This window comes from Monodon monoceros, unplaced genomic scaffold (assembly GCF_005190385.1).
Source record: "Monodon monoceros isolate NGI ecotype Baffin Bay Population unplaced genomic scaffold, NGI_Narwhal_1 Super_Scaffold_20, whole genome shotgun sequence".
Lineage (NCBI taxonomy): Eukaryota > Metazoa > Chordata > Mammalia > Artiodactyla > Monodontidae > Monodon > Monodon monoceros.
This window is the reverse complement of record NW_021703777.1, coordinates 19,708,597-19,726,066: the sequence shown is the minus strand read 5'-3', so window position 1 is coordinate 19,726,066 and position 17,470 is coordinate 19,708,597. Positions and strand designations below refer to the sequence as shown.

The 17,470-nt window shown below is 39.1% G+C and overlaps 1 protein-coding gene across 3 annotated transcripts in view; it reads right to left on the bottom strand.

Annotated features, from left to right (window-relative positions):
• The window catches only part of NFKB1 (nuclear factor kappa B subunit 1), a 121,291-nt gene extending 104,239 nt beyond the window's left edge, over window positions 1–17,052 (bottom strand). The window contains exon 1 of one of the 3 annotated variants that reach the window (XM_029234653.1): window positions 16,609–17,052. The gene's annotated coding sequence lies outside the window, so the exon portion shown is untranslated. The remainder of the gene's footprint in view (window positions 1–16,608) is intronic. The other 2 variants (XM_029234654.1, XM_029234655.1) reach the window with 2 other exon arrangements.
• Window positions 17,053–17,470: the final 418 nt, after the last annotated feature.

Sequence of the window (17,470 nt, the reverse complement as noted above, 5' to 3'; positions counted from 1 at the left end):
TAAGCCTGGGCCAGCCCACTGGAGGATGAGAGGCCACATGGAGCAGTGAGGGGAAGTCCCAGCTGAGGGTCCCCTGGACCACACAGCACCAGCTAAGCAGCCAAAAGGCTTCAGAGATCCCCAGAGCCAGGCGAGACCAGATGACCTAGACAGCCTCCCCAACTGAGAGAAATAACAAATGTTTGTTTCTTAGTTAGCTTTGTGGTGATTTTTTTATGTAGTCAAAAGCTAACTAATGCAACAGTTTAGTAAGTAGGAAGACAGGCAAAAACAATGCAACACGGTAGGTGTCATGGGAAATGGCAGGTATGTGGGGCATGTGTTAGACATCTTGGTGATTCAATAATTACACTTTCTTTGTTAGGGTCCTATTTAGAACACCCTTTGTACTCATTTTTACTTTACTGGCCTATTCAGTTTCCAGCGGAACAAAAGAAAGAAGGACAAGAGGCAAAACCACCATGGTATAAACAGAAATAAAATTAGTGCTGTTAAAACCTTCAAAATATAAATATTAATGAATTACTGCTAGCTTTAAGCAGTGATACCATTATAAAACAATAATGTTTTTAATCCTTTCAACTCCCTACTATCTAACACCAAATTCATCACTCCTATGGCAATGGGCCCCATTCCTGACTTTCCAGGTTTTGCCAATATATCATTCTCTCCTGTACTCAGAGCCAAAACTTCAACATTTTCTCCTTTTCCCTCTGCTTATTTCACACCCATCCAGTCAATAATCAATTTCTGTTGATTTTTTTCTTTGTATTATTTCTTGTATCTGCCCCTCCTTTGCACTTTCCTTTCACTGTTACACCCTAGTTAAACATTCATTGCCTTACCTCTGAATAACAATGATAGCCTCCATACTGTTCTCCTTTACTGTGGTATTTCTTCTTCCTTAAGCCTCTTTCACATTATTGCCACATTACTTACAAGACCAAGTCGAAAGCCCGCAACCGTTCACCATATTGTACTGTAAGCATCACCTTAATAGGCTCTTAATGCTTAATAGGTGATGCTTATCATATAATATGCTGAGTGGTTGAGGGCTTTCCACTATGTCCTAATACTACATCCTAACCAAAACCTTCTACAACAGGCAGACTGATCATTCAAAAATGCCTTGCTCATTTGCATCTTGTGTATTTGTTCACAGTATGCCCTGCATCCTAAAATGCCACCTTTCCTACTTAAATATTACCCAGTCCTCAAGCCTCTACTGAAATCCAACATTTGCCAAGAAACCCTATATTTCCTCTGTAACCTACAGCTTTATAGTCCACATAAGGGCTATAATACTTCTGTGTATTGATGACTGCACACTCAACAACATACTGTTCTACTGCAATTTAACTTTACATATTTGTCATCTTTTTAACTGGATATAGATGCCTAAAAATAGAGTTTTACTTCTTTGAATCGCCAAATTAGTAAATAAGTACTTTAAAAAAATTACCTTTGCATTAATGGTAAGAAACAGTGCAATTCCAGATTTGTCCAAATGTGGACTTTTGGTTTCAGTCATGACACTTACAATTATTGAACTTGCCCCATTGCCATACTCAAATGTAAAGCTATACAAAATACTTGAAGCAATAATTTAAGACACTGGACAAGAGACAGTATAAGGCTGTATACCATAAGAGAATGGAAATACTTGAGGTGTGTTCCAAACTCACTTTTTGACTGAGGGCACGTTCCAAACTATGACACAAGCACATAGAGCCCAAATAGAGAGCAGCAATCTCACAGGGGAGAGTATCAGAAAGGAGAGATACACAGAGAAAGAGGCTCATAAATCTCCATAGGGGTCACTTCTGGGCATTGGCCAAATATAAAACTGTGCTAGTGCAGGACAAGATTCTGCAAAGCCTACTAGAAAATAGCTGCTGGGGATCCAAATCCAGGGACAAGGGAGAACAATGATAAGCTGAATTGAGATTCCAGAAGTTCCTGGAACTTCTGAGAGACACTGAAGTTCTAATCATCTAGGGTGAAGAGACATCACTTAACAATCTTAACATTCAGTTGTGACCTCAGAAGACCACGCAATGGGAGTAAAGGATATACCCTAGAATAAGGGCTACTCTAAACTCATCTTAATAAAACCAGGTGATCCACCAATAAATTTATTGCCCGTTACAACAAAATTCAACAGTCTTTAACAGAAAACAAAGATCCATACTCTCTACAATGGGGTATTCACAATGTACAACAAAAAATGACAAAACATGCAAAGAAGTAGAAAAATATGACTCAGAAAAAGAAATATGACACAAATGATGAAATGAGCAGCCAGTACCTTTAAAACTGCCAATAGTAACATGTTCACGAATGTAAAAGGAAATATGGATATAAGGGATAAACAGATAGGAGATCTCAGCAGAGAAATGAAAACTATTAAAAAAGAAAAATAACCAATGGAAAATTCTAGACTGAAATGAAATTTCACTACGTGTACTTATTAACATATTGAGCAATGTAGAAGAAAGGATCAATAAACTTGAATAACGGCCAATAAAAACTATTCAAGTGAAGCACAGAGAAAAAAGGCATAAAGAAATTAAGACACCTTCAGTGACTTATGAGATAACATGAAGTGGTCTTAACACATGTATAATTTAGAATCCCAGAAAGAGGGAGAAGAGAGAAAAAATATTTGAAGAAATAATGGTGGAGAATTTTCCAAACTTGATTAAAAAAAAAAATCAACCCATGACCCAAGAATCTCAAAGAACCCCATGCTGGATAAACACAAACAAAACCACAGTTAGCCATATTACAGCCATACTGTGAAAAACTAATGATAAGAAAAAGAAAAAAATCCTAAAAGCATCCAGGGACAAGGGGAAACAATGATAAGTATGATAGCTGATTTCTTGTCAGAAACAATGATGCAAGTGCTGAAAGGAAAAAACTGAATCAGTGAACAATTCCATATTCAGCAAAAATATCCTTTAAAAATAAAAAGTGAAATAGACATTTTTCAAATAGACAAGAGCTGAGAGAATGTGTAGTCAGCAGGTTTGCTAAAAGATATGTTAAAGAAAGTTCTCCCTGCTGAAGGGAAATGATACTAGATAGAAACTTGGACTTACATGGAAGAATAAGAAACACCAGAGGTGATGAATATGTGGGTAAGTATAAGACTTTTTTCTTGTTTGTTATTCAAGAGAAACATTACAATAAATTTTGGGGTTTATAACCTATGCAGAAGTAAACTGTATAACAATAACAACACAGAGGAAGGGAAGAGGACAAATGGAAGTAAAACACTATCGAATTCTCACACTATATATGACATGTTACGGTATTAATTCATGGTAGACTCAAGGATGCATATTATAATCCCTAGAGCAACCACTTAAAAAAGTAGCCGACGAAGGACATAAAATGGAATTTAAAAAGTAAACTTGGTTTATTCAACAGATGGCAGGAAAGGAGGAAAAAATGAATAAAGAACAGAGGGCACAAATGGATAACAATTACCAAGATAGTAGGCTTAAACCCAACCATATCAATAATTACATTAAATAGAAATAGACTAAAGTCACCCATAAAAAAGTAGAGATGTTCAGACTGGGCACAAAAGCAAGACTCAGGTATATGCTTTTCATGAGAATTACACTTTAATATTAAAGACTGAGATAGTCTCAAAGTATAAAGATGGGAAGTTATACCAGTTACACCATGGAAATACTAAATGTAAGAAAGCAGGCTATACTAAAATATCATATACAGTACACTTCAAGAGAAGAACGATTACCAGGGACAAAGGGGAACATTTCATAAGAATGAAGGGTCAAATCATCATGGAGAAATAATGATCCTAATGTGTATGTATATATTAACAGAGCTTCAAGATGCATGAAGTAAAAAGTGGCAGAACTAAAGGAAGTAGAAATAGCCACAACTATAGTTAAAGACTTTTAACACTCTTCTCTCCATAACTGATAAAAGCAAATCAAGAGAACATCAGTAATTGTCACACAAAATTAAGGAACACCACCATCAACCAAATTAACCTAAGTGCATATACAGAACATTCCACCAATGATTGCAGACTACACATTCTTTTCAAGTGCACATGGAACACTCACCAAGATAGACTATATGTTGGACCACAAAACAAGTCTCAATGAATTTCAAAGAAGTGAAAGCATATAAAATATATTATCCAAACACAATGAAATTAAAAACCAAGACTAGAAAGATACCTAGAAAATCCTCAAACATATATGATTAAGTCATGTGTTAAACTGGGTGTGTGCCTCTTAGAATCAACAAACATAGTAAATATAACTTCATTACCCTGTATGAAAGAAGCATCTAAATTCTTGCTATACCTTGTCCATTGTAACCATGGGGGGCAAGGATTTTTTAAGAGAAGTGATTAGGATGCATTCTAATGCTTTCTATAAGAAACAGATCTTTGCCTATGGTGTTTTCTTAATCACAGATGACTGAAATTTATAGGATCAAAAAATATTTTGGACATTTTCTAACCATATTATAATTGTCATGTATATCAAATGGCAGATTCCATTCTAAGTAACATTTCTTTTTGTTTACACTACAGTAGGATAAAATCTGGTGAATATAAATTTGTATATCTATAAAAGTTCTCTAAAGATTTATAGTAAATTGGCTAAACCTTTACACGTTAGAACTGATGTCACTCGTGGGAGATTGCTGCCTTCCATTTCCATATAAAAACCAATTCAATACACCTACTCAAAGTTTGAGGTCTTTCATTAAGGTGGCATTCAAAAGGGATTTGACTTACTGGACCTTGTTCTGAACTTTTTGCTTCCACATTTCTACTTCTACAGATTTCTTCCTCCCTAAAACTAGAGTATGATGGTGGGGGAGGATGTATGAATACGCACAGCACAAGAGGCTTTTTAGGGCAGTTAAATATACTCTTGTATGATAACCATAACGATGGATACATGTAATTATACATTTGTCTAAACCCACAGAATGCACACCACCAAGAATGAACTGCAGTGTAAACTCTGGATTTTGGGTGATTATGATGTGTCAATGTCAGTTCATCCATTGCAGCAAACACACTGTTGTGGTCGGGGAACACTGATAACGGGGGAGACTATGCATGTGTGGGGGAGGGAGTATACGGTAAATCTCTGTACTTTCCCCTCAATTTTGCTGTGAACCTTAAACTGCTCTAAAAAAATAAAGTCGTAATAAAAAAATAGAGTATGACCAAATTTTAATTTCAGGTCTGACCTTTGTCTTGAGGACCAATTTGGAGTATTTGTATTTTCAGATTGAGGAGGAGGAGACCTCGTGGATTATGAATTAGAGATTAATATTCCTTTTTTTTTTTTTTTTGGCCGTGCTGCATGGCACGCAGGATCTTAGTTCCCCCACCAGGGATCAAACCCGTGCCCCATGCAATGGAAGCGCGGAGCCCTAACTACTGGACAGCAGGGATTTCCCAAGAGATTAATATTCTTTTGATCAAACATAGAGAAACTGATCACATTCTCTTAAATCTGAATATGATGACTTTAGTATGGATTTTAATTTTTACTAATTCTACAATATCAATAAAAATATATCCTTCATGTTTTAAGAGAAAAGGATTCATCATGTGGACCAGCAATACTTGGTTCTACGTATGTGGTGACAACTGGCCTGGAGGAAGAAAATGGTTTCCTTGAAGAAAGAATCACAACAAGCTTCCGATTACACACACACATAAATAATAATTGGCAAGCATCAAAATTAGGCCTTATACAGAGGACCGTTCAGTCCTTAATCTAGATATGAAGGCCTTTTCACAATGACCATGCCTATAGGTAAACCCTTCAATATATGCAGATGTCAATGTATTGGGTTGGCCAAAAAGTGCCTTCGGTTTTTAAGTAAAAATAGAAGACACATTTTTCATTTGCACCAAGAACTTTACCAAGCAATGTATTCACCCTTTTGTTCAATTACCTTCTGCCATTTTTCAGGCAGCTTCATAATTCCATCTTCCCAAAACTTTTTCTCTTTTTGAGCAAAGAACTGATCCTGTGCCTTTTACAGTCTTCCAGGGAATTGAAATTTTTTCCATTAAGAGAATTTTGTAAAGACCGAAATAAATGGAAATCCGAAGGTGTAATGTCTGGTGAATACGGCGGATGAATCAGAACTTCCCGGCCACGCTGTAACAGTTTTTGCCTGGTCATCAAAGAAACATGCAGTCTTGCGTTATCCTGATGGAAGATTATGTGTTTTCTGTTGACTAATTCCAGATGCTTTTTGTCAAGTGCTGCTTTCAGTTGGTCTAACTGGGAGCAGTACTTGTCGGAATTAATCGTTTGGTTTTCCAGAAGGGGCTCATAATAGAGGACTCCCTTCCAATCCCACCATATACACAACTTCACCTTCTCTGGATGAAGACCTGCCTTTGGTGTGGTTGGTGGTGTTCATTTCATTTGCCCCACGATCTCTTCCATTCCACATTATTGTACACTATAGACTTGTCATCGCCCATCACAATTTGTTTTAAAAATGGAATGTTTTCATTACGTTTAAGAAGAGAATCGCATGCGGAAATATGGTCAAGAGGTTTTTTTCCGCTTACCTTACGTGGAACCCAAACATCAAAGCGATTAACATAACCAAGCTGGTGCAAATGATTTTCAACACTTGATTTGGATATTTTGAGTAGGTCAGCTATCTTCCGCGTGGTATAACGTTGATTGTTCTCGATTAATGTCTCGATTTGATCACTATCAACTTCAACTGGTCTACCCGACCACAGAGCATTGTCCAGCACGAAACTTCGCAAACCACTTTTGACATGTTCGATCAGTCACAGCACCTTCTCCATATACTTCACAAATCTTTTTTTTGTTTCAATTGCATTTTTACCTTTCTTGAAATAATAAAGCATAACAGGCCGAAAATGTTGCTTTTTTCTTTCCATCGTCAATGTTAAAATGGCTACACAAAAATTCACCAATTTGGGGCTTCCTTGGAGGCGCGGTGGTTAAGAATCCGCCTGCCAATGCAGGGGACACGGGTTCGAGCCCTGGTCTGGGAAGATCCCACATGCAGTGGAGCAACTAAGCCCGTGTGCCACAACTGCTGAGCCTGTGTTCTACAGCCTGTGCTCCACAACAAGAGAAGCCACCACAATGAGAAGCCTGCGCGCAGCAACGAAGATGCAATGCAGCCAAAAATAAATAAATAAATTTATTTTTAAAAAAAATTCACCAATTTTGATGTCTTTTTTTACATGCACGCTGATATGACAGCTGTCACAGACAATCTAACAAAATGGTTTCAAATGAAAATAAAGATAACTAAGTGCTACTAGAGCCATCTTACAGAAAAAAACGAATGAACCTTTTGGCCAACCCAATATAAAGTGAGAAGGAAAAAGGGTGAACCACCTCTCCTCTCCTCTATGTCTGGTAAGGTCTGATGCGAATACTTCTTTCTCCCGTGTCTCTTTGTCACTGATCTTAACTGCTTGGCAATAAGCAAAATATCTACTCAAACTCATAAATGACAAATTAATGTCAAATTTTAATTTTTAAATATTTTCACTTACATATTTTGTTCGGTGAGGAAAATCTGAAATAAGATGCCCTTAGGGCTTTTAACAATAGGAGAGTTAGTGCCTACTTGTGTAAAGCTCATTATTAGCACCTTGAAGTAATGAATTCATTCAGTCAACTCTTGATTGTTACGCGGACAAATATGAGTCACGGAACCAACATTTACGTAATCCAAGAGTCATTAGTGAAACCTTTTAAATGAGACTGAAGGGTAGGAATCTTGACTAAGAAGAGGCAGAAAGGGGGCTTTTGGTGTGCTGGTTACGTTCTATTTAATGTTAAGTGTGTTGACTTTGAGATAATTCATTAAAACCATAATCTCATGATTTGTGTCCTTTTTTGGTTATGTGATTCTTCAATTTTAAAAAGGCTAATATAAGAAAAAAATATTTTAAACTGAAAACATTAAATGATCTAATAAGCTCCATGAAATTGTGGATTTCTGTCTTGTTCAGCACTGTATTCCCAGTGTCTAGAACCTGGTACATAGGAAGGACTCAACGTGTATTCAAATAAATTAACGGCTAAAAAAAAAATCCTACTATGCAAAAGTAGAACAGCTTATATAAAAAGCAAAGGTTCCCCACACCACCTCCCAACTCCAATCCTGCTTTTCCGAGTGATCAACTTTTTAACCCTCTTAACTTTCTCTTTTTGGTTTTCCTGGGGGTTCTTTTCATATCCTTAAATACTATGTTTATATCTTTTTTCTTAATTGATCAATTTTAGACATTGTGTTCTTGCTATGACAGATAAGGATTCAGCTCATACGACTACCACTTCCCTATCTTCTTCCTCCAAATATAGTTATAATCAGTGAGACCTTGAAGCAATTTACAATCAAAATGCTGAATTTTATATTCAATTTCTGTATCATGTGTGCCTTAAATTGCTTCGGAGGTATGAACATGAGTTCATAGTAGAGAATAATTAATTATGAAAAGATGCAACCCCAGAAACACCTGACGTCAGAAAGAAGCTAGACTGGGACCATAAATGATAACTCATAATCCAAAAATGGACAGTTCCTCATCTTATCATATTGATAATCAAGAACTGTCTTTGTACTTTCTTACATGAATTTTCCTTAAGTTGACCTATCTCAATATGGCAAGAAAATCTGGAGTCTTCCAAATAACACTATTATATCAAAGAAACAAATACTTTTAGAGGGAGATGCTCATTTAGTCTGTCTTCATTTTTTTTTAAGAGAGAAAATGAGACCCAGAGAAGTTAATTAACTTGCCCAGAGTCACACAGCTTAATCAATAGCAGTCTATCAATATTTTGTCTAGTTATTTACTTATTCATTTGGCAAACTTACTGGGTGCTGTGCTGATAAAAAGTAAGATAAAATCCCTTCCCTCAAGATATTTTCTGTCTGGAAAGCATAAGAAGTCAAAAGCCCATGGACTGGGAGCACATAAATCTTTATGGGGAGGTCAGGGAGAATGGATAGAGGAGGGACAGAGAAATGGTGATGTGTACACCATGCCTGAAGGCTGAGTAGTCAGCACAATGGCTAGGAAGGAGAGCACACTCCTCACACAGGGAATGCATATGCAGAGGCATTCAAAGTGAGAAAATAGGGCAGATAGGAACTGAAAATTGATATGGATGACTTGAGAAATAGGGGATGGGTGAGGAGCAAGGGTGGGGGTGAGGTGTGCAGGAATCAGCTTGTAAAGACAATGGAGACATTTCAGAAATATAAAGGTCGTGATATGAGCAGATCTTCACTTTAGAAAGCTGACTTTTATGCTGGAATGAAGGATGGAATAGAAGCAGGAGATTATGCATCAGGAGCAAATGAAAAACATGAAAGCTGGAAATTCAGTGAGGAAGGGATGAATGCTGGAGGTGAGAGGAGGCTGAATTGATAGAATTTGGTGATGGACTGGAGGAGATAAGTGAGTATGCATGAAGAATGGGTTTCTAGATTTCTGGCATGGGAAACCTACTGAATGGACCACAGTGGGCTAACAACTGTATCCCCTAAATGTGCTGGGAGGAGCAATTTGGTGGGTGGGAATGATGATAAATTTGATATTGGCATACTGACGGGGACATCCATGTAATGATACTTAAGTGCCTCAGCAATAAAATTATTGTTTTCAGTTTAACACATATTTAGTACGTACAGCAAAACTGCCCCCCCCAGTCATCCATCTATTTCAGCTTGGATTAATTCCTATTTGGCTATATGTTAGACTTTTCAAGAGAAATAGGATACTTTCCCTGCCCATCATAAAAAAGCACTTCAAAGTAAACGACTGTTAAGGCAATGTTTTAAAATAGGAAGTATTAAAATCTTCCAAGGTGTGCTTGTTAAATTTAGTTAAATGTCTAAAACAGGAAACTGGGTAAACACATGGAGAAACCATAAAGACATTATATCAAATAAATGCTATGATATAGCAAGAGAGCAAGGAAGTGTATTTAACTGTTATCAGATACCACGCTTTTGATTTTATAATTTCCCAAGTGTACTGAGGTCTGCTTAACACAACTGACTTAAGAATGTGGGGGAAATGACTATTGATTTCAATTAATCAAAAGTAGGATAGGGCTTCCCTGGTGGCGCAGTGGTTGAGAATCTGCCTGCCAATGCAGGGGACACGGGTTTGAGCCCTGGTCTGGGAAGATCCCACATGCCGCTGAGGAGCTGGGCCCGTGGGCCACAGCTACTAAGCCTGCGCGTCTGGAACTTGTGCTCCGCAACAGGAGAGGCCGCGACAGTGAGAGGCCCACGCACCGCGATGAAGAGTAGCCCCCGCTCGCTGCAACCAGAGAAAGCCCTCGCACAGAAATGAAGACCCAACACAGCCAAAATAAATTAATTAATTTTTTAAAAAAGATAAAAAGTTAAAAAAAAGAAAAAGTAGGATAAGCCACAGTGAAATGTCTACAAAACAGTTCTATTCAAGGACAACCTCTCACTCTTTTCATTATGACCCTCCTCTTCTCATCCGTGATATACAGAATTTATCCTTTTCTCTGGAATTCTGATTTACTTTCTATATTATTTTTCTTTTCCACATTTAAGTCAAAAATAAAGTTGAAGATCTGATTTTATAGAGAACTCTCCACTAAAACTTTATCTATGCTTTCATTATCCTTTGTTTTGGCCAAAGTTTTCAACATTAACTTTAACTTTTATTCTTTACCTTCATGTTTCTTCCTTTCTACTTTAAATGTCCTCTATATGAACAGCCATTCATACTCCTTCCATCCTTCCACATTGTCTGTAACTTTATAAATCATACAGGTGCTTATGCTATTCAGAGAGCATTATACTAGATGCTGTAACTTTTTAGGGATTCTTTTCCTCTGACCTCACAACCACACCTAGCCCCCATTTAAAAGAAAAATACACTTTATAAATCAAGTCTTAATGATCAAACACTAAATGGTTATATCTTAGAAAATAAACCTATACCTAAGTTAAGAACTGGTAGATAAAGTTCTTCAAACATCAATAAAACATAAGTCAGGGATTCATGTTAAAACACTAAAAAAAAAAAAAAAAATAGTCATTCTCTCCATTCCTAAAATTCTTGTCTTGGAAGGCATATTTTCTAGGACAATTAAGCAATTTATTTTCACTATTTAAATGAATTGCAGGCTTGAACCCAGAACCGATGAATAGGTAGATTGATTAAGGAATTTGTCATCACTTTTAATTTTTCTTTTTTCAAGCTTAATATTATTAGAATTGATTTCTGGAGATAAAAATGAAGGATACGTATGCCCTGACACTGAAATATACTGTGATATGTTTAGTAAAACCACACAATAAATAATAAAAATGATAATTTTGTAAAATAACTATTTTGACAAACAAAATTCATCATAGCAATCAAGTTATTTATTTAATGTTAATTAAGCTCTCCCTATAGAGGTGTGCTTAACTTTTTGTAGGTTTTGTAGTTTTTTAATTCAAGTTAGCAAAAAAAGAAAATCTCATGTACAAATGCTAGTGAGCCTCATATATCAAAAGGCTTAAATCTAAGAAAAATCCAAAGCTTTATTTTCCAGTATGAAATGTTTGAATGGTCCATACATTTTTTGACTCACACAGTGAAGACTGGGACATTAGAGCTCTGTGTTTTCGTTTATGCCCAGAAGCTACAGACTGAGCTGATTATGTAATGGAACACAGCAAAATTTATCTGTTCTCTCCAAATCTTCTCACAGGGAAGCTATACGCAGAGTACTTGGATTATTTTATTATTCTAACTAACAAACACTGCTGCTATTCACTTTTCAGGTTACTTTTCAACAATGACAGCTTTACAATGTACTTGTTATATAAGTAAACATTTATTTTCTTCCTCAGTTTGTTGACAACAACAAAAATGATTATACATATATGTATTTGTAAACAACTTTTAAAATTAATTTTTAAAACTTGAATGTGTGTTTGTTAAGTGATTTGAAGAGAGGTCAGGGTCAGAACGAGAATTAATTAAGTCCAAAGCTGAGTGGACTGAAGTTAGGAGTTTTCAGTAAAATGGTTCTGACTCTCCCTGAAGGTATAATACCAGGCCTGGGAGTGTTGGCATTGTACCCTTTTCTAGTGTAGATGGTATATTTCATTTCATAAATTGTGTCCACAGAGAATAAATGGTTAGATTCAGAGTTCCAAGGAAAATTTTCTGAAAATGCTACAAATAAGAAATAATGAACAAAACCCTCCTGTGATGAGGCCCCAGGTTTTACAGTGTTGCAAAATCATTAAAGTATGAAGGTAGAAAGTATAGTAAATGTTGCCTGCTGGTTCCTGAGGTTTTCCAGCTATAACCTTTTCCCCCCAATTTTTTATAGGTCATAAGTATTTTATTCCGGATGTCATAAAATATTTTGGTTTTACTTTTTGATTGATTAATTTAGATAGGCTTTAACAATCTTTGGATTACAAAGCAGTGCTTGCAGCATCAGTCAGGCTCCATCAGCCAGAATTTTTTTCACAGCTTAAAGAAATCATCTATAGATTAAATTCATTAATATCTGTCAAAAGTATGGGTCAGAATAAAAGCTGGTTATAAGATTTTTGGCCTAATGGTGAAATGTAAATGAACAGTAATAAGCCAATTTGTAAAAGGGAATTAAACCATCCGTTTCATTATTCTAATTTCAAGAACAGGCAACAAATCAAAGCAGATGAAACTTGTACTACTGATAATTAAACCTATTACTGCAAAAAATATAAAAGAATAACAATGAATTGATTTCTTTTAAAATTTTAAAATGCGATGATAAAATGTTTAAATACAATATTTTCATGATTAATATTGTAAGTTTAACAAATATTTTCATCCATAATCTACACTCTTGAAGAGTCTATACTCTTTAACAAATCACACTTTATATCACTTTTGTGTAAAACTGTTAGGGTTTAAATATTTTTATAGTGAAGCAGTGAGATTTCATTTCACAACTTAGTTTCTAAACTATTAGCTGATATTCAAGGGTAGGTCTACCAGCCTCACCTGAAAATATGAAAGCGTATTAATTTGCACCCAGGAACCCTCTCTAAAACAACAGAGACCAAAGGTATGAAACAAAGTCATCATTGAGAAAAGAATGCTACTTTTCTTCATCTAACAGTGAAGCATTGGATACTCATTAATGAAATATTGCAAAGATAAGTGTCTTGGTAATATTACCCTAACTATTAACTGTACCAGATTATCTGGTTGCAAATATTAATCTTTTTTGATTAAAAAAAAAATGCTCAAGGAGCCAAACTGACTTGCTAAACTATGTCACAAGTCCCAACTTTCCTCTCTGAAGATGAATGAATACCTCTATCTTTAAAACCCCTTAAGGTCTCCTAAGCAGTGACAGGGTCAACTCAAAGGGGTATGTACGCTTCTCATGATTTACCTGCTCACCTCCAAGAACACTGTAGGGGAATTCAGTATTTATGGGAGATACAAGAGAGCAAATGAGAAGTCATTCTCAGAAAGCAGGGTCAATTGCTTCAGTATGGTTTGCTGGTCACCAAGAAGCAGCTGTCAATTAACTCTGATCAGACATAAATGTAGACGTAGGAGCAGCACATCTAAAAGTGGCCCCCAGCACGAAAGTTCTGTTCCTTCTCCTCCTCCTTCTCTTCTTAAAACATAAAACAATCATGCCACCTTGTATGATTCATATTATAAACAGAAAACCAATCAGCCAAACGAAACAACCTTCCTACTAAAAGTAAGGGAAATTAATGAGAAATTTTGCATAGCCATTGATTCTTATATATCCACTCCTGTTAATGTGATTGCTGTTCAATCTGTAGACTAGAAGAGCATAACCTGAGTATCTATTCTTCGTGGTTAAACTACTCTGCATTTCCAGATACATTTTCTGCTGCAGTCATTTCTATGCTCAGAACAGCACTTCTACTAATAGGTTCTAAAAAAGAAAAAGATATTTTGACTACTTTATTAAAAATCTATATAGAAACGGAGATATCATTTTTTAAATTTATTGTTTTAAAATGTCAACTACTGTTCTTATTTCTCCCAAGTTCAAACTAATTGAAGGTTATGAAGTAACCACTTCCCCCAGAAGCCAGAACTTTCACCTCTTCTGAATAGGGGAATACCTCTCATAAATTAGGTAAAAAATAAGGGCTTGCTGATTGAATGATAGTCCAAGATTCCTGTGGCTGCCAATTCCTTATAAAGACCTTCCATCTACCACAGTGAGCAATCCCTGAAAGTCCAGGTAGTAACTTACTTCATCAATTATCTGGAAGTCTGAAAGCAGTGGTAAAAACAGCCTGCATAAATATTAGTTTCTCAACTAGTGTCAATTTGTTCCAAGGAAAGTGACAAGAGAAATGTGAGGGCTGTGATCTCTAAATCTAAAATTCTGTCTATTTCAGACTAATTGAACTTTTACCAAGTGTAAGTCAGTCATTACAGATGATACTGTTTAAAAGGTAGAAGAAGGAAGTGCAAAGATCAAAGGAGCGCTTACAAAGGGGAACAACTATTTTTGTACATATACTCCAGTATTTACTAACGGGGTTTGAAAACCGGGCGTTTATTCAGCCCCTGTGAATGCCAACTGCAGAACACAAGATAAAATTGAAAGTTCAAAACAAACAGATTTTCAAATCACCACCAATCCCTAATTGGATTATATAGAACTTTCTTTAAAAAGTCTTTCAAACAAGGTTAGAAGTGGTTTTCTATTCACGGCAAGCAGTATTTCAGTCCAGTAGGCTGTGGCCCAGGAAGACATTTTATCTAAATAAGCTCCAGAGGGCTTTGAGGAGTTGCAGGTATCAATGTGGATGAGTAAGTTCAGGAGATCTCATGTTTCCATTGATCATACGTGCTCTTCTCACTTTAGCAATTTAATTACATGATAAATTAATCTCTTTGTATTTCCTGTCTTCTCAAGTTCAGAAGCTCAAAAAAATACTCTGCTTTAAGTTATTTACATAACTTCTTTAGTGCATCAAACAGTAAAAGGATTCATCTCTAGAAAGCACAACATTAAAATCAGGAAAACAGCATGCTTCAGCTGAGGGCTTTATTTTAATCAGATTCCCATTTAAAGTTTTAGCAACAGGAATGCAATTTAAACTACTCAGGTGTATTCAATTGAGGTGTTTTGCTAGAAAAATAAGCACTGAACATTTTGATCCTAAGCTTTAGTGTTTACCAAAGATCACCAGTCTGTAGAAGAACATTTCTATGCCAGAGCCATTAAATGGTTTAGTAATACCACAGTCATTCTCTCAGATTATGGGCTTTATAACAAAATCTTTAAGTTAAATATAGTTATTTAGTTATCTGCAACACTGAAAAACCCGACTTAGCAAAGTCCATGAAAACCTCTTAAATCTTGATAATCAAAGCCAAGCAACCAACCAATCTTCGTACAAATTTCCTAATTTACTACAGTAAATTAATGAGAAATTTTATGTAGCCATTGATTCTTACACACCACTCCTGATAATGTGATTCCTGTTCAACCTACACACCAGAAGAGCATAATATGAATATTTACTCTATTGGTTAAACTACCCTGCATTTCCAGATACACTTTCTACAGCAGTCATCTCTCTGCTCAGAACAGCACGTCTACCAACAAGTTCTGAAGAAGCAAAAGATATTTTGACTATCAAAAATGCATATGGAAGCTCATATATTTTTAAAATTTATTATTTTAAAATGTCACGATAGGCTTTGTTTATATCATTTTTGTTTAAGAAGTCATGCACAACACATGGTACAGCTGTCCAACTGTTTTACATAATCAGGGTGTCTAAAAAGTGTTCTAAGTGGGTAACTTCGCTCTCAAACGCCAGGCAGGCCCTGTAGGATCAGTACCAGGCCCTCCTTATCTTTTGAAAACTAAGGTACAGGTCCTATAGTAGGTGAGCATATCCTGTCCTGGTTGGGGTGTGTGTGTGCGCGCGCGTGTGTGTGTGTGTGTGTGTGTGTGTGAAGTGGCGGGCTTCTTTTGGAGGTAGGAGACCAGGAATAAGGCTGTCCGGTTCAATCTTGGGGAGCTGGGGAGGGCTTTCCCAGCCCAGAGGACTGACATGCACTTCTGCTTTCATTTCGTGGAACGCCCTTAGGTGAAATCTGCCTCTGCACTGCACCAACCACCTTCCCCTCACTACTCCGCGCCCAAGCGCCCCTCATCCCTCAAGCCCCGACCCCCCGGCAGAGGAAGGGGAGATGGGGATAAAAAAAGTTTGCGCGAGTTCCCCTCCGCGCCGCGTTCCCGCCCGGCGGAGGGAAGGGGGAGAAAGAACGGCCCGAGCGGGCAGCCGCGGCCCTCTGGCCGACCGGTCCGTGCTTAGTCCGGAGGTGCCTTTCCCCCCTCGCGCAGAGCCCATGCGCCTCTCCGCTACTGTCAACCTCCTCCTCCGGTCTAGCCGAGCGGTTAGCGCAGGAATGAGGAAGTCCGAGCGGGGCCGGACGGGGTGCGGGGCGGGTGGGTGGCGGGAGTCGGGCCGCACTTAGCCGGCGCGGCCCCCGCTTGCCCGAGTCTGGCTTACCCTGCTGGCGGGTCCGCGCTCGGCCTCCTTGCGCCTGTGGCTCCCGCTCCGGGGCGGCGCGGGCCTGGGGGCCGCGGAAGGAAGAGGCGGCGGCCGGCCGGAGCCGGAGCGGGTCGGATCGGGTCCGGGCGGGCGCGAGGTCTCGCCGGGCCAGTCAGCGCCGCGCCATGGCCGCAGCGCGGGTGGAGGTAACGCCGGGCGCGCGGCTGCGGGACCACGGCGTCGCCGCCTTCCCGGCCGCGGCGGCTCCGGCCTGGGCTGCCCCGGGCTCTCGAGTGAGGCTGGCAGCGGGACGCTGGCCGAGGGCGGCGGCGAGAGGCCCGACCGACGGGAAGAGCAGGGGAAGCTGTCGGCGCGTCGCCGGGCCGCTCCGGTGGCGAAACCTCCTCTTCCTGCTCCGGCTCGCTGGTGCACTTCTCTCTCTTTCTCTCTCGCTCACTCTCTCACTTCCTGGCTGGAAATTCCCACTGACGTCGAGAGAGAAGACAGACAGACGGACACACGCGCGCATGCCGCGGGGGCGGGAGGTGGGGTCGCCGCCGGGGGTGGGGGAAGCCCGCACGCCTGGTGGGGGGGTGCCTTGCGCCCCCGGCCCGGCCTCGCCGGCCAGCTCCGCACCCACCCCTCGGAGCCGCTGCGGGGCGCAGGCGAAGGGGGCACGTTCGGCGCCCTGGACGCCGGCGTCCCCCGCGGGGCGCCCGCTCCTCCGCCGCCGCTCCGGGAGCCCCGAGGGCAGCGACGGACGGAGACGCCCCCTGGAAGCGCTCGCAGAGCCGACTCTTGCTGGGAAGCGGGCGGCGCGGAGGCGTCGGCCGTGAGGCTGTGAGAGTCAGCGGGTCCAGAGCCCCGAAGGACAGGCCCA